A 27,008-nucleotide genomic window follows, 5' to 3' on the forward strand; every position below is an offset into this window, starting at 1 on the left:
TTACACGTGTTCATGTCCACGTTACACGTGTTCATATTCACGTTACATGTGTTCATATCCACGTTACACGTGTTCATATCCACATGTTACGTGTTCATATCCACATGTTACACGTGTTCATATCCACATGTTACACGTGTTCATATCCACGTTACACGTATTCATATCCACGTTACACGTGTTCATATCCACGTTAACCGTGTTCGTATCCACATGTACACGTGTTCGTATCCACATGTACACGTGTTCGTATCCACATGTTACACGTGTTCTTATCCACGTTACATGTGTTCTTATCCACGTTACATGTGTTTGTATCCACATGTTACACGTGTTCATATCCACGTTACAGGCGTTCATATCCACGTTACAGGCGTTCATATCCACGTTACACGCGTTCATATCCACGTTACAGGCGTTCATATCCACGTTACACACATTCATATCCACATGCCACACGCGTTCATATCCACGTTACACGCGTTCATATCCACATGCCACACGCGTTCATATCCACGTTACACGCGTTCATATCCACGTTACACGCGTTCATATCCACGTTACATTCGTTCATATCCACATGTTACATGCGTTCATATCCACGTTACACGCGTTCATATCCACGTTACACGCGTTCATATCCACATGTTACATGTGTTCATATCCACATGTTACACGCGTTCATATCCACGTTACACGCGTTCATATCCACGTTACACGTGTTTGTATCCACGTTACACGCGTTCATATCCACGTTACACGTGTTTGTATCCACGTTACACGCGTTCATATCCACGTTACACGCGTTCATATCCACGTTACACGTGTTCATATCCACGTTACACATATTCATATCCCCGTTACACGTGTTCATATCCACACGTTACACGTGTTCATATCCACATGTTACACGTATTCGTATCCACGTTACACGTGTTCATATCCACGTTAACCGTGTTCGTATCCACATGTTACATGTGTTTGTATCCACGTTACACGTGTTTGTATCCACGTTACACGTATTCGTATCCACGTTACACGTGTTCATATCCACGTTAACCGTGTTCGTATCCACATGTTACACGTGTTTGTATCCACGTTACACGTGTTTGTATCCACGTTACACGCGTTCATATCCACGTTACACGCGTTCATATCCACGTTACACGCGTTCATATCCACATTACACGCGTTCATATCCACGTTACACGCGTTCATATCCACGTTACACGTGTTTGTATCCACGTTACACGCGTTCATATTCACGTTAACCGTGTTCATATCCACGTTAACCGTGTTCGTATCCACGTTAACCGTGTTTGTATCCACGTTACACGTGTTCATATCCACATGTTACAGGCGTTCATATCCACATGTCACACGCGTTCATATCCACGTTACACGCGTTCATATCCACGTTACATGCGTTCATATCCACGTTACACGCGTTCATATCCACGTTACACGCGTTCATATCCACATGTTACATGTGTTCATATCCACATGTTACACGCGTTCATATCCACGTTACACGCGTTCATATCCACGTTACACGTGTTTGTATCCACGTTACACGCGTTCATATCCACGTTACATGCGTTCATATCCACGTTACACGTGTTCATATCCACGTTACACATATTCATATCCCCGTTACACGTGTTCATATCCACACGTTACACGTGTTCATATCCACATGTTACACGTATTCGTATCCACGTTACACGTGTTCGTATCCACGTTAACCGTGTTCGTATCCACATGTTACACGTGTTTGTATCCACGTTACACGTGTTTGTATCCACGTTACACGTATTCGTATCCACGTTAACCGTGTTCGTATCCACATGTTACACGTGTTCGTATCCACGTTACACGTGTTTGTATCCACGTTACAAGCGTTCATATCCACGTTACACGTGTTCATATCCACATGTTACACGCGTTCATATCCACGTTACACGCGTTCGTATCCACGTTACACGTGTTTGTATCCACGTTACACGTGTTCATATCCACGTTACACGCGTTCATATCCACATGCCACACGCGTTCATATCCACGTTACACCTGTTCATATCCACGTTACACGCGTTCATGTCCACATGTTACACGCGTTCATATCCACGTTACACGTGTTCGTATCCACATGTTACACGTATTCATATCCACGTTACACGTATTCATATCCACGTTACACGTGTTCATATCCACGTTAACCGTGTTCGTATCCACATGTACACGTGTTCATATCCACGTTAACCGTGTTCGTATCCACATGTACACGTGTTCGTATCCACATGTACACATGTTCGTATCCACATGTACACGTGTTCGTATCCACGTTACACGTGTTCTTATCCACGTTACATGTGTTCTTATCCACGTTACACGCGTTCATATCCACGTTACATGTGTTCATGTCCACGTTACACGTGTTCATATTCACATGTTACACATGTTCATATCCACGTTACACGTGTTTATATCGAAATGTTACACGTGTTCATATCCACGTTACACGCGTTCATATCCACGTTACACGCGTTCATATCCACGTTACACGCGTTCATATCCACGTTACACGTGTTCATATCCACGTTACACGTATTCATATCCACGTTACACGTGTTTGTATCCACGTTACACGCGTTCATATCCACATGTACACGTGTTCGTATCCACATGTACACGTGTTCATATCCACATGTTACACGCGTTCATGTCCACGTTACACGTGTTCGTATCCACATGTTACACGTATTCATATCCACGTTAACCGTGTTTGTATCCACGTTACACGTGTTCATATCCACGTTACACGCGTTCATATCCACATGTTACACGCGTTCAAATCCACGTTACACGCGTTCATGTCCACATGTTACACGCGTTCATATTCACGTTACACATGTTCATATCCACGTTACACGTGTTCATATCGAAATGTTACACGTGTTCATATCCACGTTACACGTGTTCGTATCCACATGTTACACGCGTTCCTATCCACATGTTACACGCGTTCATATCCACGTTACACGCGTTCATATCCACGTTACACGCGTTCATATCCACATGTTACACGCATTCATATCCAGGTTACACGCGTTCATATCCACGTTACACGTGTTCATATCCACACGTTACACGTGTTCATATCCACACGTTACACGCGTTCATATCCACGTTACACGCGTTCATATCCACGTTACACGTATTCATATCCAGGTTACACGTGTTCATATCCACGTTACCCGTGTTCATATCCACGTTACACGCGTTTGTATCCACGTTACACGCGTTCATATCCACGTTACACGCGTTCATATCCACATGTTACACGCGTTCATATCCACGTTACACGCGTTCGTATCCACGTTACACGCGTTCATATCCACGTTACACGTGTTCATATCCACGTTACACGTGTTCATATCCACGTTACACGTATTCATATCCATGTTACACGCGTTCATATCCACGTTACACGCGTTCATATCCACATTACACGCATTCATATCCAGGTTACACGTGTTCATATCCAGGTTAACCATGTTCATATCCACATGTTACACGCGTTTGTATCCACGTTACACGCGTTCATATCCACGTTACACGCGTTCATATCCACATGTTACACGCGTTCATATCCACATGTTACACGCGTTCATATCCACGTTACACGCGTTCATATCCACGTTACACGCGTTCGTATCCACGTTACACGCGTTCATATCCATGTTACACGCGTTCGTATCCACATGTACACGTGTTCGTATCCACATGTACACGTGTTCGTATCCACGTTACATGCGTTCATATCCACGTTACACGCGTTCATATCCACGTTACACGCGTTCATATCCACATGTTACATGTGTTCATATCCACATGTTACACGCGTTCATATCCACGTTACACGCGTTCATATCCACGTTACACGTGTTTGTATCCACGTTACACGCGTTCATATCCACGTTACATGCGTTCATATCCACGTTACACGTGTTCATATCCACGTTACACATATTCATATCCCCGTTACACGTGTTCATATCCACACGTTACACGTGTTCATATCCACATGTTACACGTATTCGTATCCACGTTACACGTGTTCGTATCCACGTTAACCGTGTTCGTATCCACATGTTACACGTGTTTGTATCCACGTTACACGTGTTTGTATCCACGTTACACGTATTCGTATCCACGTTACACGTGTTCATATCCACGTTAACCGTGTTCGTATCCACATGTTACACGTGTTTGTATCCACGTTACACGTGTTTGTATCCACGTTACAAGCGTTCATATCCACGTTACACGTGTTCATATCCACATGTTACACGCGTTCATATCCACGTTACACGCGTTCGTATCCACGTTACACGTGTTTGTATCCACGTTACACGCGTTCATATCCACGTTACACGCGTTCATATCCACATGCCACACGCGTTCATGTCCACATGTTACACGCGTTCATATCCACGTTACACGTGTTCGTATCCACATGTTACACGTATTCATATCCACGTTACACGTATTCATATCCACGTTACACGTGTTCATATCCACGTTAACCGTGTTCGTATCCACATGTACACGTGTTCATATACACGTTAACCGTGTTCGTATCCACATGTACACGTGTTCGTATCCACGTTAACCGTGTTTGTATCCACGTTACACGTGTTCATATCCACGTTACACGCGTTCATATCCACATGTTACACGCGTTCAAATCCACGTTACACGCGTTCATGTCCACATGTTACACGCGTTCATATTCACGTTACACATGTTCATATCCACGTTACACGTGTTCATATCGAAATGTTACACGTGTTCATATCCACGTTACACGTGTTCGTATCCACATGTTACACGCGTTCCTATCCACATGTTACACGCGTTCATATCCACGTTACACGCGTTCATATCCACGTTACACGCGTTCATATCCACATGTTACACGCATTCATATCCAGGTTACACGCGTTCATATCCACGTTACACGTGTTCATATCCACACGTTACACGTGTTCATATCCACACGTTACACGCGTTCATATCCACGTTACACGCGTTCATATCCACGTTACACGTATTCATATCCAGGTTACACGTGTTCATATCCACGTTACCCGTGTTCATATCCACGTTACACGCGTTTGTATCCACGTTACACGCGTTCATATCCACGTTACACGCGTTCATATCCACATGTTACACGCGTTCATATCCACGTTACACGCGTTCGTATCCACGTTACACGCGTTCATATCCACGTTACACGTGTTCATATCCACGTTACACGTGTTCATATCCACGTTACACGTATTCATATCCATGTTACACGCGTTCATATCCACGTTACACGCGTTCATATCCACATTACACGCATTCATATCCAGGTTACACGTGTTCATATCCAGGTTAACCATGTTCATATCCACATGTTACACGCGTTTGTATCCACGTTACACGCGTTCATATCCACGTTACACGCGTTCATATCCACATGTTACACGCGTTCATATCCACATGTTACACGCGTTCATATCCACATGTTACACGCGTTCATATCCACGTTACACGCGTTCGTATCCACGTTACACGCGTTCATATCCACGTTACACGCGTTCATATCCACATGTACACGTGTTCGTATCCACATGTACACGTGTTCGTAGCCACGTTACATGCGTTCATATCCACGTTACACGCGTTCATATCCACGTTACACGCGTTCATATCCACATGTTACATGTGTTCATATCCACATGTTACACGCGTTCATATCCACGTTACACGCGTTCATATCCACGTTACACGTGTTTGTATCCACGTTACACGCGTTCATATCCACGTTACATGCGTTCATATCCACGTTACACGTGTTCATATCCACGTTACACATATTCATATCCCCGTTACACGTGTTCATATCCACATGTTACACGCGTTCATATCCACGTTACACGTATTCGTATCCACGTTACACGTGTTTGTATCCACGTTACACGCGTTCATATCCACGTTACACGCGTTCATATCCACATGCCACACGCGTTCATGTCCACGTTACACGCGTTCATATCCACGTTACACGTGTTCGTATCCACATGTTACACGTATTCATATCCACGTTACACGTATTCATATCCACGTTACACGTGTTCATATCCACGTTAACCGTGTTCGTATCCACATGTACACGTGTTCATATCCACGTTAACCGTGTTCGTATCCACATGTACACGTGTTCGTATCCACATGTACACGTGTTCGTATCCACATGTACACGTGTTCGTATCCACATGTTACACGTGTTCTTATCCACGTTACATGTGTTCTTATCCACGTTACACGCGTTCATATCCACATGTTACATGTGTTCATGTCCACGTTACACGTGTTCATATTCACATGTTACACATGTTCATATCCACATGTTACACATGTTCATATCCACGTTACACGTGTTTATATCGAAATGTTACACGTGTTCATATCCACGTTACACGTGTTCATATCCACGTTACACGCGTTCATATCCACGTTACACGCGTTCATATCCACGTTACACGCGTTCATATCCACGTTACACGCGTTCATATCCACGTTACACGTGTTCATATCCACGTTACACGTATTCATATCCACGTTACACGTGTTTGTATCCACGTTACACGCGTTCATATCCACATGTACACGTGTTCGTATCCACATGTACACGTGTTCATATCCACATGTTACACGCGTTCATGTCCACGTTACACGTGTTCGTATCCACATGTTACACGTATTCATATCCACGTTAACCGTGTTTGTATCCACGTTACACGTGTTCATATCCACGTAACACGCGTTCATATCCACATGTTACACGCGTTCATATCCACGTTACACGCGTTCATATCCACATGTCACACGCGTTCATATCCACATGTCACACGCGTTCATATCCACGTCACACGCGTTCATATCCACGTCACACGCGTTCATATCCACGTCACACGCGTTCATATCCACGTTACACGCGTTCATATCCACATGCCACACGCGTTCATATCCACGTTACACGCGTTCATATCCACATGCCACACGCGTTCATATCCACGTTACACGCGTTCATATCCACGTTACATGCGTTCATATCCACATGTTACATGCGTTCATATCCACATGTCACACGCGTTCAAATCCACGTTACACGCGTTCATGTCCACATGTTACACGCGTTCATATTCACGTTACACATGTTCATATCCACGTTACACGTGTTCGTATCCACATGTTACACGCGTTCCTATCCACATGTTACACGCGTTCATATCCACGTTACACGCGTTCATATCCACATGTTACACGCATTCATATCCAGGTTACACGCGTTCATATCCACGTTACACGTGTTCATATCCACACGTTACACGTGTTCATATCCACACGTTACACGCGTTCATATCCACGTTACACGCGTTCATATCCACGTTACACGTATTCATATCCAGGTTACACGTGTTCATATCCACGTTAACCGTGTTCATATCCACATGTTACACGCGTTTGTATCCACGTTACACGCGTTCATATCCACGTTACACGCGTTCATATCCACATGTTACACGCGTTCATATCCACGTTACACGCGTTCATATCCACGTTACACGCGTTCGTATCCACGTTACACGCGTTCATATCCACGTTACACGTGTTCATATCCACGTTACACGTGTTCATATCCACGTTACACGCGTTCATATCCACGTTACACGCGTTCATATCCACATGTACACGCGTTCATGTCCACGTTACACGTCTTCGTATCCACATGTTACACGTATTCATATCCACGTTACACGTATTCATATCCACGTTACACGTGTTCATATCCACGTTAACCGTGTTCGTATCCACATGTACACGTGTTCGTATCCACATGTACACGTGTTCGTATCCACATGTTACACGTGTTCGTATCCACATGTACACGTGTTCGTATCCACATGTACACGTGTTCGTATCCACATGTTACACGCGTTCATATCCACGTTACACGCGTTCATATCCACATGCCACACGCGTTCATATCCACATGCCACACGCGTTCATATCCACGTTACACGCGTTCATATCCACGTTACACGTGTTTGTATCCACGTTACACGCGTTCCTATCCACATGTACACGCGTTCGTATCCACATGTACACGTGTTCGTATCCACATGTACACGTGTTCGTATCCACATGTACACGTGTTCGTATCCACATGTTACACGTGTTCTTATCCACGTTACATGTGTTTGTATCCACGTTACACGCGTTCATATCCACGTTACACGCGTTAATATCCACGTTACACGCGTTCAAATCCACGTTACACGCGTTCATATCCACGTTACACGCGTTCATATCCACGTTACACGCGTTCATATCCACATGCCACACGCGTTCATATCCACGTTACACGCGTTCATATCCACATGCCACACGCGTTCATATCCACGTTACACGCGTTCATATCCACGTTACACGCGTTCATATCCACATGTTACACGCGTTCATATCCACGTTACACGCGTTCGTATCCACGTTACACGCGTTCATATCCACGTTACACGCGTTCATATCCACGTTACACGTGTTCATATCCACGTTACACGTATTCATATCCATGTTACACGCGTTCATATCCACGTTACACGCGTTCATATCCACATTACACGCATTCATATCCAGGTTACACGTGTTCATATCCACGTTAACCATGTTCATATCCACATGTTACACGCGTTTGTATCCACGTTACACGCGTTCATATCCACGTTACACGCGTTCATATCCACATGTTACACGCGTTCATATCCACGTTACACGCGTTCGTATCCACGTTACACGCGTTCATATCCACGTTACACGCGTTCATATCCACATGTACACGTGTTCGTATCCACATGTACACGTGTTCGTATCCACGTTACATGCGTTCATATCCACGTTACACGCGTTCATATCCACGTTACACGCGTTCATATCCACATGTTACATGTGTTCATATCCACATGTTACACGCGTTCATATCCACGTTACACGCGTTCATATCCACGTTACACGTGTTTGTATCCACGTTACACGCGTTCATATCCACGTTACATGCGTTCATATCCACGTTACACGTGTTCATATCCACGTTACACATATTCATATCCCCGTTACACGTGTTCATATCCACACGTTACACGTGTTCATATCCACATGTTACACGTATTCGTATCCACGTTACACGTGTTTGTATCCACGTTACACGCGTTCATATCCACGTTACACGCGTTCATATCCACATGCCACACGCGTTCATGTCCACATGTTACACGCGTTCATATCCACGTTACACGTGTTCGTATCCACATGTTACACGTATTCATATCCACGTTACACGTATTCATATCCACGTTACACGTGTTCATATCCACGTTAACCGTGTTCGTATCCACATGTACACGTGTTCATATCCACGTTAACCGTGTTCGTATCCACATGTACACGTGTTCGTATCCACATGTACACGTGTTCGTATCCACATGTACACGTGTTCGTATCCACATGTTACACGTGTTCTTATCCACGTTACATGTGTTCTTATCCACGTTACACGCGTTCATATCCACATGTTACATGTGTTCATGTCCACGTTACACGTGTTCATATTCACATGTTACACATGTTCATATCCACGTTACACGTGTTTATATCGAAATGTTACACGTGTTCATATCCAGGTTACACGCGTTCATATCCACGTTACACGTGTTCATATCCACACGTTACACGTGTTCATATCCACACGTTACACGCGTTCATATCCACGTTACACGCGTTCATATCCACGTTACACGTATTCATATCCAGGTTACACGTGTTCATATCCACGTTAACCGTGTTCATATCCACATGTTACACGCGTTTGTATCCACGTTACACGCGTTCATATCCACGTTACACGCGTTCATATCCACATGTTACACGCGTTCATATCCACGTTACACGCGTTCATATCCACGTTACACGCGTTCGTATCCACGTTACACGCGTTCATATCCACGTTACACGTGTTCATATCCACGTTACACGTGTTCATATCCACGTTACACGCGTTCATATCCACGTTACACGCGTTCATATCCACATGTTACACGCGTTCATGTCCACGTTACACGTCTTCGTATCCACATGTTACACGTATTCATATCCACGTTACACGTATTCATATCCACGTTACACGTGTTCATATCCACGTTAACCGTGTTCGTATCCACATGTACACGTGTTCGTATCCACATGTACACGTGTTCGTATCCACATGTTACACGTGTTCGTATCCACATGTACACGTGTTCGTATCCACATGTACACGTGTTCGTATCCACATGTTACACGCGTTCATATCCACGTTACACGCGTTCATATCCACATGCCACACGCGTTCATATCCACATGCCACACGCGTTCATATCCACGTTACACGCGTTCATATCCACGTTACACGTGTTTGTATCCACGTTACACGCGTTCCTATCCACATGTACACGCGTTCGTATCCACATGTACACGTGTTCCTATCCACATGTACACGCGTTCGTATCCACATGTACACGTGTTCGTATCCACATGTTACACGTGTTCTTATCCACGTTACATGTGTTTGTATCCACGTTACACGCGTTCATATCCACGTTACACGCGTTAATATCCACGTTACACGCGTTCAAATCCACGTTACACGCGTTCATATCCACGTTACACGCTTTCATATCCACGTTACACGCGTTCATATCCACATGCCACACGCGTTCATATCCACGTTACACGCGTTCATATCCACATGCCACACGCGTTCATATCCACGTTACACGCGTTCATATCCACGTTACACGCGTTCATATCCACATGTTACACGCGTTCATATCCACGTTACACGCGTTCGTATCCACGTTACACGCGTTCATATCCACGTTACACGCGTTCATATCCACGTTACACGTGTTCATATCCACGTTACACGTATTCATATCCATGTTACACGCGTTCATATCCACGTTACACGCGTTCATATCCACATTACACGCATTCATATCCAGGTTACACGTGTTCATATCCACGTTAACCATGTTCATATCCACATGTTACACGCGTTTGTATCCACGTTACACGCGTTCATATCCACGTTACACGCGTTCATATCCACATGTTACACGCGTTCATATCCACGTTACACGCGTTCGTATCCACGTTACACGCGTTCATATCCACGTTACACGCGTTCATATCCACATGTACACGTGTTCGTATCCACATGTACACGTGTTCGTATCCACGTTACATGCGTTCATATCCACGTTACACGCGTTCATATCCACGTTACACGCGTTCATATCCACATGTTACATGTGTTCATATCCACATGTTACACGCGTTCATATCCACGTTACACGCGTTCATATCCACGTTACACGTGTTTGTATCCACGTTACACGCGTTCATATCCACGTTACATGCGTTCATATCCACGTTACACGTGTTCATATCCACGTTACACATATTCATATCCCCGTTACACGTGTTCATATCCACACGTTACACGTGTTCATATCCACATGTTACACGTATTCGTATCCACGTTACACGTGTTTGTATCCACGTTACACGCGTTCATATCCACGTTACACGCGTTCATATCCACATGCCACACGCGTTCATGTCCACATGTTACACGCGTTCATATCCACGTTACACGTGTTCGTATCCACATGTTACACGTATTCATATCCACGTTACACGTATTCATATCCACGTTACACGTGTTCATATCCACGTTAACCGTGTTCGTATCCACATGTACACGTGTTCATATCCACGTTAACCGTGTTCGTATCCACATGTACACGTGTTCGTATCCACATGTACACGTGTTCGTATCCACATGTACACGTGTTCGTATCCACATGTTACACGTGTTCTTATCCACGTTACATGTGTTCTTATCCACGTTACACGCGTTCATATCCACATGTTACATGTGTTCATGTCCACGTTACACGTGTTCATATTCACATGTTACACATGTTCATATCCACGTTACACGTGTTTATATCGAAATGTTACACGTGTTCATATCCACGTTACACGTGTTCATATCCACGTTACACGCGTTCATATCCACGTTACACGCGTTCATATCCACGTTACACGCGTTCATATCCACGTTACACGCGTTCATATCCACGTTACACGTGTTCATATCCACGTTACACGTATTCATATCCACGTTACACGTGTTTGTATCCACGTTACACGCGTTCATATCCACATGTACACGTGTTCGTATCCACATGTACACGTGTTCATATCCACATGTTACACGCGTTCATGTCCACGTTACACGTGTTCGTATCCACATGTTACACGTATTCATATCCACGTTAACCGTGTTTGTATCCACGTTACACGTGTTCATATCCACGTAACACGCGTTCATATCCACATGTTACACGCGTTCATATCCACGTTACACGCGTTCATATCCACATGTCACACGCGTTCATATCCACATGTCACACGCGTTCATATCCACGTCACACGCGTTCATATCCACGTCACACGCGTTCATATCCACGTCACACGCGTTCATATCCACGTTACACGCGTTCATATCCACATGCCACACGCGTTCATATCCACGTTACACGCGTTCATATCCACATGCCACACGCGTTCATATCCACGTTACACGCGTTCATATCCACGTTACATGCGTTCATATCCACATGTTACATGCGTTCATATCCACATGTCACACGCGTTCAAATCCACGTTACACGCGTTCATGTCCACATGTTACACGCGTTCATATTCACGTTACACATGTTCATATCCACGTTACACGTGTTCGTATCCACATGTTACACGCGTTCCTATCCACATGTTACACGCGTTCATATCCACGTTACACGCGTTCATATCCACATGTTACACGCATTCATATCCAGGTTACACGCGTTCATATCCACGTTACACGTGTTCATATCCACACGTTACACGTGTTCATATCCACACGTTACACGCGTTCATATCCACGTTACACGCGTTCATATCCACGTTACACGTATTCATATCCAGGTTACACGTGTTCATATCCACGTTAACCGTGTTCATATCCACATGTTACACGCGTTTGTATCCACGTTACACGCGTTCATATCCACGTTACACGCGTTCATATCCACATGTTACACGCGTTCATATCCACGTTACACGCGTTCATATCCACGTTACACGCGTTCGTATCCACGTTACACGCGTTCATATCCACGTTACACGTGTTCATATCCACGTTACACGTGTTCATATCCACGTTACACGTATTCATATCCATGTTACACGCGTTCATATCCACGTTACACGCTTTCATATCCACATTACACGCATTCATATCCAGGTTACACGTGTTCATATCCACGTTAACCGTGTTCATATCCACATGTTACACGCGTTTGTATCCACGTTACACGCGTTCATATCCACGTTACACGCGTTCATATCCACATGTTACACGCGTTCATATCCACATGTTACACGCGTTCATATCCACGTTACACGCGTTCGTATCCACGTTACACGCGTTCATATCCACGTTACACGTGTTCATATCCACGTTACACGTATTCATATCCACGTTACACGTGTTTGTATCCACGTTACACGCGTTCATATCCACATGTACACGTGTTCATATCCACATGTACACGTGTTCGTATCCACATGTTACACGTGTTCTTATCCACGTTACATGTGTTTGTATCCACGTTACACGCGTTCATATCCACGTTACACGCGTTCATATCCACGTTACACGTGTTCATATCCACGTTACACGTATTCATATCCACGTTACACGTGTTTGTATCCACGTTACACGCGTTCCTATCCACATGTACACGTGTTCGTATCCACATGTACACGTGTTCGTATCCACATGTACACGTGTTCGTATCCACATGTACACGTGTTCGTATCCACATGTTACACGTGTTCTTATCCACGTTACATGTGTTTGTATCCACGTTACATGTGTTTGTATCCACGTTACACGCGTTCATATCCACGTTACACGCGTTAATATCCACGTTACACGCGTTCAAATCCACGTTACACGCGTTCATATCCACGTTACACGCTTTCATATCCACGTTACACGCGTTCATATCCACATGCCACACGCGTTCATATCCACGTTACACGCGTTCATATCCACGTTACACGCGTTCATATCCACATGCCACACGCGTTCATATCCACGTTACACGCGTTCATATCCACGTTACACGCGTTCATATCCACGTTACACGCGTTCATGTCCACATGTTATACGCGTTCGTATCCACATGTTACACGTGTTCGTATCCACATGTTACACGTATTCATAGCCACGTTACACGTATTCATATCCACGTTACACGTGTTCATATCCACATGCCACACGCGTTCATATCCACGTTACACGCGTTCATATCCACGTTACACGCGTTCATATCCACATGCCACACGCGTTCATATCCACGTTACACGCGTTCATATCCACATGCCACACGCGTTCATATCCACGTTACACGTGTTCATATCCACATGCCACACGCGTTCATATCCACGTTACACGCGTTCATATCCACATGTTACACGCGTTCATGTCCACGTTACACGTCTTCGTATCCACATGTTACACGTATTCATATCCACGTTACACGTATTCATATCCACGTTACACGTGTTCATATCCACGTTAACCGTGTTCGTATCCACATGTACACGTGTTCGTATCCACATGTACACGTGTTCGTATCCACATGTTACACGTGTTCGTATCCACATGTACACGTGTTCGTATCCACATGTACACGTGTTCGTATCCACATGTTACACGCGTTCATATCCACGTTACACGCGTTCATATCCACATGCCACACGCGTTCATATCCACATGCCACACGCGTTCATATCCACGTTACACGCGTTCATATCCACATGCCACACGCGTTCATATCCACGTTACACGCGTTCATATCCACATGCCACACGCGTTCATATTCACGTTACACATGTTCATATCCACGTTACACGTGTTCATATCGAAATGTTACACGTGTTCATATCCACGTTACACGTGTTCGTATCCACATGTTACACGCGTTCCTATCCACATGTTACACGCGTTCATATCCACGTTACACGCGTTCATATCCACATGTTACACGCATTCATATCCAGGTTACACGCGTTCATATCCACGTTACACGTGTTCATATCCACACGTTACACGTGTTCATATCCACACGTTACACGCGTTCATATCCACGTTACACGCGTTCATATCCACGTTACACGTATTCATATCCAGGTTACACGTGTTCATATCCACGTTAACCGTGTTCATATCCACGTTACACGCGTTCATATCCACGTTACACGTGTTCATATCCACGTTACACGTGTTCATATCCACGTTACACGTATTCATATCCATGTTACACGCGTTCATATCCACGTTACACGCGTACATATCCACATTACACGCATTCATATCCAGGTTACACGTGTTCATATCCACGTTAACCGTGTTCATATCCACATGTTACACGCGTTTGTATCCACGTTACACGTGTTCGTATCCACATGTACACGTGTTCGTATCCACATGTACACGTGTTCGTATCCACATTACACGCGTTCATATCCACGTTACACGCGTTCATATCCACATGCCACACGCGTTCATATCCACATGCCACACGCGTTCATATCCACGTTACACGCGTTCATATCCACATGCCACACGCGTTCATATCCACGTTACACGCGTTCATATCCACATGCCACACGCGTTCATATTCACGTTACACATGTTCATATCCACGTTACACGTGTTCATATCGAAATGTTACACGTGTTCATATCCACGTTACACGTGTTCGTATCCACATGTTACACGCGTTCCTATCCACATGTTACACGCGTTCATATCCACGTTACACGCGTTCATATCCACATGTTACATGCATTCATATCCAGGTTACACGCGTTCATATCCACGTTACACGTGTTCATATCCACACGTTACACGTGTTCATATCCACACGTTACACGCGTTCATATCCACGTTACACGCGTTCATATCCACGTTACACGTATTCATATCCAGGTTACACGTGTTCATATCCACATGTTACACGCGTTTGTATCCACGTTACACGCGTTCATATCCACGTTACACGCGTTCATATCCACATGTTACACGCGTTCATATCCACATGTTACACGCGTTCATATCCACGTTACACGCGTTCGTATCCACGTTACACGCGTTCATATCCACGTTACACGTGTTCATGTCCACATGTTACACGTGTTCATATCCACGTTACACGTATTCATATCCATGTTACACGCGTTCATATCCACGTTACACGCGTTCATATCCACATTACACGCATTCATATCCAGGTTACACGTGTTCATATCCACGTTAACCGTGTTCATATCCAGATGTTACACGCGTTTGTATCCACGTTACACGCGTTCATATCCACGTTACACGCGTTCATATCCACATGTTACACGCGTTCATATCCACATGTTACACGCGTTCATATCCACATGTTACACGCGTTCATATCCACGTTACACGCGTTCATATCCACGTTAACCGTGTTCATATCCACATGTTACACGCGTTTGTCTCCACGTTACACGCGTTCATATCCACGTTACACGCGTTCATATCCACATGTTACACGCGTTCATATCCACATGTTACACGCGTTCATATCCACGTTACACGCGTTCGTATCCACGTTACACGCGTTCATATCCACGTTACACGCGTTCATATCCACGTTACACGTGTTCATATCCACGTTACACGTGTTCATATCCACGTTACACGTATTCATATCCACGTTACACGTGTTTGTATCCACGTTACACGCGTTCATATCCACGTTAACCGTGTTCATATCCACATGTTACACGCGTTTGTATCCACGTTACACGCGTTCATATCCACGTTACACGCGTTCATATCCACATGTTACACGCGTTCATATCCACATGTTACACGCGTTCATATCCACGTTACACGCGTTCGTATCCACGTTACACGCGTTCATATCCACGTTACACGTGTTCATATCCACGTTAACCGTGTTCATATCCACATGTTACACGCGTTTGTATCCACGTTACACGCGTTCATATCCACGTTACACGCGTTCATATCCACATGTTACACGCGTTCATGTCCACATGTTATACGCGTTCGTATCCACATGTTACACGTGTTCGTATCCACATGTTACACGTATTCATAGCCACGTTACACGTATTCATATCCACGTTACACGTGTTCATATCCACATGCCACACGCGTTCATATCCACGTTACACGCGTTCATATCCACGTTACACGCGTTCATATCCACATGCCACACGCGTTCATATCCACGTTACACGCGTTCATATCCACATGCCACACGCGTTCATATCCACGTTACACGCGTTCATATCCACATGCCACACGCGTTCATATCCACGTTACACGCGTTCATATCCACATGTTACACGCGTTCATGTCCACGTTACACGTCTTCGTATCCACATGTTACACGTATTCATATCCACGTTACACGTATTCATATCCACGTTACACGTGTTGATATCCACGTTAACCGTGTTCGTATCCACATGTACACGTGTTCGTATCCACATGTACACGTGTTCGTATCCACATGTTACACGTGTTCGTATCCACATGTACACGTGTTCGTATCCACATGTACACGTGTTCGTATCCACATGTTACACGCGTTCATATCCACGTTACACGCGTTCATATCCACATGCCACACGCGTTCATATCCACATGCCACACGCGTTCATATCCACGTTACACGCGTTAATATCCACGTTACACGCGTTCAAATCCACGTTACACGCGTTCATATCCATGTTACACGCTTTCATATCCACGTTACACGCGTTCATATCCACATGCCACACGCGTTCATATCCACGTTACACGCGTTCATATCCACGTTACACGCGTTCATATCCACATGCCACACGCGTTCATATCCACGTTACACGCGTTCATATCCACGTTACACGCGTTCATATCCACGTTACACGCGTTCATGTCCACATGTTATACGCGTTCGTATCCACATGTTACACGTGTTCGTATCCACATGTTACACATATTCATAGCCACATTACACGTATTCATATCCACGTTACACGTGTTCATATCCACATGTTACACGTGTTCTTATCCACGTTACATGTGTTTGTATCCACGTTACACGCGTTCATATCCACATGTTACACGCGTTCATATCCACGTTACACGCGTTCATATCCACGTTACACGTGTTCATATCCACGTTACACGTATTCATATCCACGTTACACGTGTTTGTATCCACGTTACACGCGTTCCTATCCACATGTACACGTGTTCGTATCCACATGTACACGTGTTCGTATCCACATGTACACGTGTTCGTATCCACATGTACACGTGTTCGTATCCACATGTTACACGTGTTCTTATCCACGTTACATGTGTTTGTATCCACGTTACACGCGTTCATATCCACGTTACACGCGTTAATATCCACGTTACACGCGTTCAAATCCACGTTACACGCGTTCATATCCACGTTACACGCGTTCATATCCACGTTACACGCGTTCATATCCACATGCCACACGCGTTCATATCCACGTTACACGCGTTCATATCCACGTTACACGCGTTCATATCCACATGCCACACGCGTTCATATCCACGTTACACGCGTTCATATCCACGTTACACGCGTTCATATCCACGTTACACGCGTTCATGTCCACATGTTATACGCGTTCGTATCCACATGTTACACGTGTTCGTATCCACATGTTACACGTATTCATAGCCACGTTACACGTATTCATATCCACGTTACACGTGTTCATATCCACATGCCACACGCGTTCATATCCACGTTACACGCGTTCATATCCACGTTACACGCGTTCATATCCACATGCCACACGCGTTCATATCCACGTTACACGCGTTCATATCCACATGCCACACGCGTTCATATCCACGTTACACGCGTTCATATCCACATGCCACACGCGTTTATATCCACGTTACACGCGTTCATATCCACATGTTACACGCGTTCATGTCCACGTTACACGTCTTCGTATCCACATGTTACACGTATTCATATCCACGTTACACGTATTCATATCCACGTTACACGTGTTCATATCCACGTTAACCGTGTTCGTATCCACATGTACACGTGTTCGTATCCACATGTACACGTGTTCGTATCCACATGTTACACGTGTTCGTATCCACATGTACACGTGTTCGTATCCACATGTACACGTGTTCGTATCCACATGTTACACGCGTTCATATCCACGTTACACGCGTTCATATCCACATGCCACACGCGTTCATATCCACATGCCACACGCGTTCATATCCACGTTACACGCGTTCATATCCACATGCCACACGCGTTCATATCCACGTTACACGCGTTCATATCCACGTTACACGCGTTCATATCCACATGCCACACGCGTTCATATCCACGTTACACGCGTTCATATCCACGTTACACGCGTTCATATCCACGTTACACGCGTTCATGTCCACATGTTATACGCGTTCGTATCCACATGTTACACGTGTTCGTATCCACATGTTACACGTATTCATAGCCACGTTACACGTATTCATATCCACGTTACACGTGTTCATATCCACATGCCACACGCGTTCATATCCACGTTACACGCGTTCATATCCACGTTACACGCGTTCATATCCACATGCCACACGCGTTCATATCCACGTTACACGCGTTCATATCCACATGCCACACGCGTTCATATCCACGTTACACGCGTTCATATCCACATGCCACACGCGTTCATATCCACGTTACACGCGTTCATATCCACATGTTACACGCGTTCATGTCCACGTTACACGTCTTCGTATCCACATGTTACACATGTTCATATCCACGTTACACGTGTTCATATCGAAATGTTACACGTGTTCATATCCACGTTACACGTGTTCGTATCCACATGTTACACGCGTTCCTATCCACATGTTACACGCGTTCATATCCACGTTACACGCGTTCATATCCACATGTTACACGCATTCATATCCAGGTTACACGCGTTCATATCCACGTTACACGTGTTCATATCCACACGTTACACGTGTTCATATCCACACGTTACACGCGTTCATATCCACGTTACACGCGTTCATATCCACGTTACACGTATTCATATCCAGGTTACACGTGTTCATATCCACGTTAACCGTGTTCATATCCACATGTTACACGCGTTTGTATCCACGTTACACGCGTTCATATCCACGTTACACGCGTTCATATCCACGTTACACGCGTTCATATCCACATGTTACACGCGTTCATATCCACGTTACACGCGTTCGTATCCACGTTACACGCGTTCATATCCACGTTACACGTGTTCATATCCACGTTACACGTGTTCATATCCACGTTACACGTATTCATATCCACGTTACACGTGTTTGTATCCATGTTACACGCGTTCATATCCACATGTACACGTGTTCGTATCCACATGTACACGTGTTCGTATCCACATGTTACACGTGTTCTTATCCACGTTACATGTGTTTGTATCCACGTTACACGCGTTCATATCCACATGTTACACGCGTTCATATCCACGTTACACGCGTTCATATCCACGTTACACGTGTTCATATCCACGTTACACGTATTCATATCCACGTTACACGTGTTTGTATCCACGTTACACGCGTTCCTATCCACATGTACACGCGTTCCTATCCACATGTACACGTGTTCGTATCCACATGTACACGTGTTCGTATCCACATGTACACGTGTTCGTATCCACATGTACACGTGTTCGTATCCACATGTTACACGTGTTCTTATCCACGTTACATGTGTTTGTATCCACGTTACACGCGTTCATATCCACGTTACACGCGTTAATATCCACGTTACACGCGTTCAAATCCACGTTACACGCGTTCATATCCACGTTACACGCTTTCATATCCACGTTACACGCGTTCATATCCACATGCCACACGCGTTCATATCCACGTTACACGCGTTCATATCCACGTTACACGCGTTCATATCCACGTTACACGCGTTCATGTCCACATGTTATACGCGTTCGTATCCACATGTTACACGTGTTCGTATCCACATGTTACACGTATTCATAGCCACGTTACACGTATTCATATCCACGTTACACGCGTTCATATCCACATGCCACACGCGTTCATATCCACGTTACACGCGTTCATATCCACGTTACACGCGTTCATATCCACATGCCACGCGTTCATATCCACGTTACACGCGTTCATATCCACATGCCACACGCGTTCATATCCACGTTACACGCGTTCATATCCACATGCCACACGCGTTCATATCCACGTTACACGCGTTCGTATCCACATGTTACACGCGTTCATGTCCACGTTACACGTCTTCGTATCCACATGTTACACGTATTCATATCCACGTTACACGTATTCATATCCACGTTACACGTGTTCATATCCACGTTAACCGTGTTCGTATCCACATGTACACGTGTTCGTATCCACATGTACACGTGTTCGTATCCACATGTTACACGTGTTCGTATCCACATGTACACGTGTTCGTATCCACATGTACACATGTTCGTATCCACATGTTACACGCGTTCATATCCACGTTACACGCGTTCATATCCACATGCCACACGCGTTCATATCCACATGCCACACGCGTTCATATCCACGTTACACGCGTTCATATCCACATGCCACACGCGTTCATATCCACGTTACACGCGTTCATATCCACATGCCACACGCGTTCATATCCACGTTACACGCGTTCATATTCACGTTAACCGTGTTCATATCCACGTTAACCGTGTTCATGTCCACGTTAACCGTGTTCGTATCCACGTTAACCGTGTTTGTATCCACGTTACACGCGTTCATATCCACATGCCACACGCGTTCATATCCACATGCCACACGCGTTCATATCCACGTTACACGCGTTCATATCCACATGCCACACGCGTTCATATCCACGTTACACGCGTTCATATCCACATGCCACACGCGTTCATATCCACGTTACACGCGTTCATATTCACGTTAACCGTGTTCATATCCACGTTAACCGTGTTCATGTCCACGTTAACCGTGTTCGTATCCACGTTAACCGTGTTTGTATCCACGTTACACGTGTTCATATCCACATGTTACAGGCGTTCATATCCACATGTCACACGCGTTCATATCCACGTTACACGCTTTCATATCCACATGTTACATGCGTTCATATCCACGTTACACGCGTTCATATCCACGTTACACGCGTTCATATCCACATGTTACATGTGTTCATATCCACATGTTACACGCGTTCATATCCACGTTACACGCGTTCATATCCACGTTACACGTGTTTGTATCCACGTTACACGCGTTCATATCCACGTTACATGCGTTCATATCCACGTTACACGTGTTCATATCCACGTTACACATATTCATATCCCCGTTACACGTGTTCATATCCACACGTTACACGTGTTCATATCCACATGTTACACGTATTCGTATCCACGTTACACATGTTCGTATCCACGTTAACCGTGTTCGTATCCACATGTTACACGTGTTTGTATCCACGTTACACGTGTTTGTATCCACGTTACACGTATTCGTATCCACGTTACATGTGTTCATATCCACGTTAACCGTGTTCGTATCCACATGTTACACGTGTTTGTATCCACGTTACACGTGTTTGTATCCACGTTACAAGCGTTCATATCCACGTTACACGTGTTCATATCCACATGTTACACGCGTTCATATCCACGTTACACGCGTTCGTATCCACGTTACACGTGTTTGTATCCACGTTACACGCGTTCATATCCACGTTACACGCGTTCATATCCACATGCCACACGCGTTCATATCCACGTTACACGCGTTCATATCCACGTTACACGCGTTCATGTCCACATGTTACACGCGTTCATATCCACGTTACACGCGTTCATATCCACATGCCACACGCGTTCATATCCACGTTACACGCGTTCATATCCACGTTACACGCGTTCATGTCCACATGTTACACGCGTTCATATCCACGTTACACGTGTTCGTATCCACATGTTACACGTATTCATATCCACGTTACACGTATTCATATCCACGTTACACGTGTTCATATCCACGTTAACCGTGTTCGTATCCACATGTACACGTGTTCGTATCCACATGTACACGTGTTCGTATCCACATGTACACGTGTTCGTATCCACATGTTACACGTGTTCTTTTCCACGTTACATGTGTTCTTATCCACGTTACACGCGTTCATATCCACATGTTACATGTGTTCATGTCCACGTTACACGTGTTCATATTCACATGTTACACATGTTCATATCCACGTTACACGTGTTTATATCGAAATGTTACACGTGTTCATATCCACGTTACACGTGTTCATATCCACGTTACACGCGTTCATATCCACGTTACACGCGTTCATATCCACGTTACACGCGTTCATATCCACGTTACACGCGTTCATATCCACGTTACACGTGTTCATATCCACGTTACACGTATTCATATCCACGTTACACGTGTTTGTATCCACGTTACACGCGTTCATATCCACATGTACACGTGTTCGTATCCACATGTACACGTGTTCATATCCACATGTTACACGCGTTCATGTCCACGTTACACGTGTTCGTATCCACATGTTACACGTATTCATATCCACGTTAACCGTGTTTGTATCCACGTTACACGTGTTCATATCCACGTTACACGCGTTCATATCCACGTTACACGTGTTCATATCCACGTTACACGCGTTCATATCCACATGTTACACGCGTTCATATCCACGTTACACGCGTTCATATCCACATGTCACACGCGTTCATATCCACATGTCACACGCGTTCATATCCACGTTACACGCGTTCATATCCACATGCCACACGCGTTCATATCCACGTTACACGCGTTCATATCCACGTTACATGCGTTCATATCCACGTTACATGCGTTCATATCCACATGTCACACGCGTTCAAATCCACGTTACACGCGTTCATGTCCACATGTTACACGCGTTCATATTCACGTTACACATGTTCATATCCACGTTACACGTGTTCATATCGAAATGTTACACGTGTTCATATCCACGTTACACGTGTTCGTATCCACATGTTACGCGCGTTCCTATCCACATGTTACACGCGTTCATATCCACGTTACACGCGTTCATATCCACGTTACACGCGTTCATATCCACATGTTACACGCATTCATATCCAGGTTACACGCGTTCATATCCACGTTACACGTGTTCATATCCACACGTTACACGTGTTCATATCCACATGTTACACGCGTTTGTATCCACGTTACACGCGTTCATATCCACGTTACACGTGTTTATATCGAAATGTTACACGTGTTCATATCCACGTTACACGTGTTCATATCCACGTTACACGCGTTCATATCCACATGCCACACGCGTTCATATCCACATGCCACACGCGTTCATATCCACATGCCACACGCGTTCATATCCACGTTACACGCGTTCATATCCACGTTACACGCGTTCATATCCACATGTTACACGCGTTCATGTCCACGTTACACGTCTTCGTATCCACATGTTACACGTATTCATATCCACGTTACACGTATTCATATCCACGTTACACGTGTTCGTATCCACGTTAACCGTGTTCGTATCCACATGTACACGTGTTCGTATCCACATGTACACGTGTTCGTATCCACATGTTACACGTGTTCGTATCCACATGTACACGTGTTCGTATCCACATGTACACGTGTTCGTATCCACATGTTACACGCGTTCATATCCACGTTACACGCGTTCATATCCACATGCCACACGCGTTCATATCCACGTTACACGCGTTCATATCCACGTTACACGTGTTTGTATCCACGTTACACGCGTTCCTATCCACATGTACACGTGTTCGTATCCACATGTACACGTGTTCGTATCCACATGTACACGTGTTCGTATCCACATGTACACGTGTTCGTATCCACATGTTACACGTGTTCTTATCCACGTTACACGTGTTTGTATCCACGTTACACGCGTTCATATCCACGTTACACGCGTTAATATCCACGTTACACGCGTTCAAATCCACGTTACACGCGTTCATATCCACGTTACACGCTTTCATATCCACGTTACACGCGTTCATATCCACATGCCACACGCGTTCATATCCACGTTACACGCGTTCATATCCACGTTACACGCGTTCATATCCACATGCCACACGCGTTCATATCCACGTTACACGCGTTCATATCCACGTTACACGCGTTCATATCCACGTTACACGCGTTCATGTCCACATGTTATACGCGTTCGTATCCACATGTTACACGTGTTCGTATCCACATGTTACACGTATTCATAGCCACATTACACGTATTCATATCCACGTTACACGTGTTCATATCCACATGTTACACGTGTTCTTATCCACGTTACATGTGTTTGTATCCACGTTACACGCGTTCATATCCACATGTTACACGCGTTCATATCCACGTTACACGCGTTCATATCCACGTTACACGTGTTCATATCCACGTTACACGTATTCATATCCACGTTACACGTGTTTGTATCCACGTTACACGCGTTCCTATCCACATGTACACGTGTTCGTATCCACATGTACACGTGTTCGTATCCACATGTACACGTGTTCGTATCCACATGTACACGTGTTCGTATCCACATGTTACACGTGTTCTTATCCACGTTACATGTGTTTGTATCCACGTTACACGCGTTCATATCCACGTTACACGCGTTAATATCCACGTTACACGCGTTCAAATCCACGTTACACGCGTTCATATCCACGTTACACGCGTTCATATCCACGTTACACGCGTTCATATCCACATGCCACACGCGTTCATATCCACGTTACACGCGTTCATATCCACGTTACACGCGTTCATATCCACATGCCACACGCGTTCATATCCACGTTACACGCGTTCATATCCACGTTACACGCGTTCATGTCCACATGTTATACGCGTTCGTATCCACATGTTACACGCGTTCGTATCCACATGTTACACGTATTCATAGCCACGTTACACGTATTCATATCCACGTTACACGTGTTCATATCCACATGCCACACGCGTTCATATCCACGTTACACGCGTTCATATCCACGTTACACGCGTTCATATCCACATGCCACACGCGTTCATATCCACGTTACACGCGTTCATATCCACATGCCACACGCGTTCATATCCACGTTACACGCGTTCATATCCACATGCCACACGCGTTTATATCCACGTTACACGCGTTCATATCCACATGTTACACGCGTTCATATCCACGTTACACGTCTTCGTATCCACATGTTACACGTATTCATATCCACGTTACACGTATTCATATCCACGTTACACGTGTTCATATCCACGTTAACCGTGTTCGTATCCACATGTACACGTGTTCGTATCCACATGTACACGTGTTCGTATCCACATGTTACACGTGTTCGTATCCACATGTACACGTGTTCGTATCCACATGTACACGTGTTCGTATCCACATGTTACACGCGTTCATATCCACGTTACACGCGTTCATATCCACATGCCACACGCGTTCATATCCACATGCCACACGCGTTCATATCCACGTTAC

At 44.9% G+C, this 27,008-nt stretch overlaps 1 protein-coding gene across 1 annotated transcript in view; it reads left to right on the forward strand.

Annotated features, from left to right (window-relative positions):
* LOC306771498 (uncharacterized protein) overlaps nt 1-27,008 on the forward strand; it is a gene marked incomplete at both ends in the record, with an annotated part of 143,796 nt that overhangs the window by 36,538 nt on the left and 80,250 nt on the right. The gene's annotated exons all lie outside the window — the stretch shown is intronic.

The sequence above is a fragment of the Telmatherina bonti genome (assembly GCF_933228915.1).
Source record: "Telmatherina bonti genome assembly, chromosome: 21".
Classification (NCBI taxonomy): Eukaryota; Metazoa; Chordata; class Actinopteri; order Atheriniformes; family Telmatherinidae; genus Telmatherina; species Telmatherina bonti.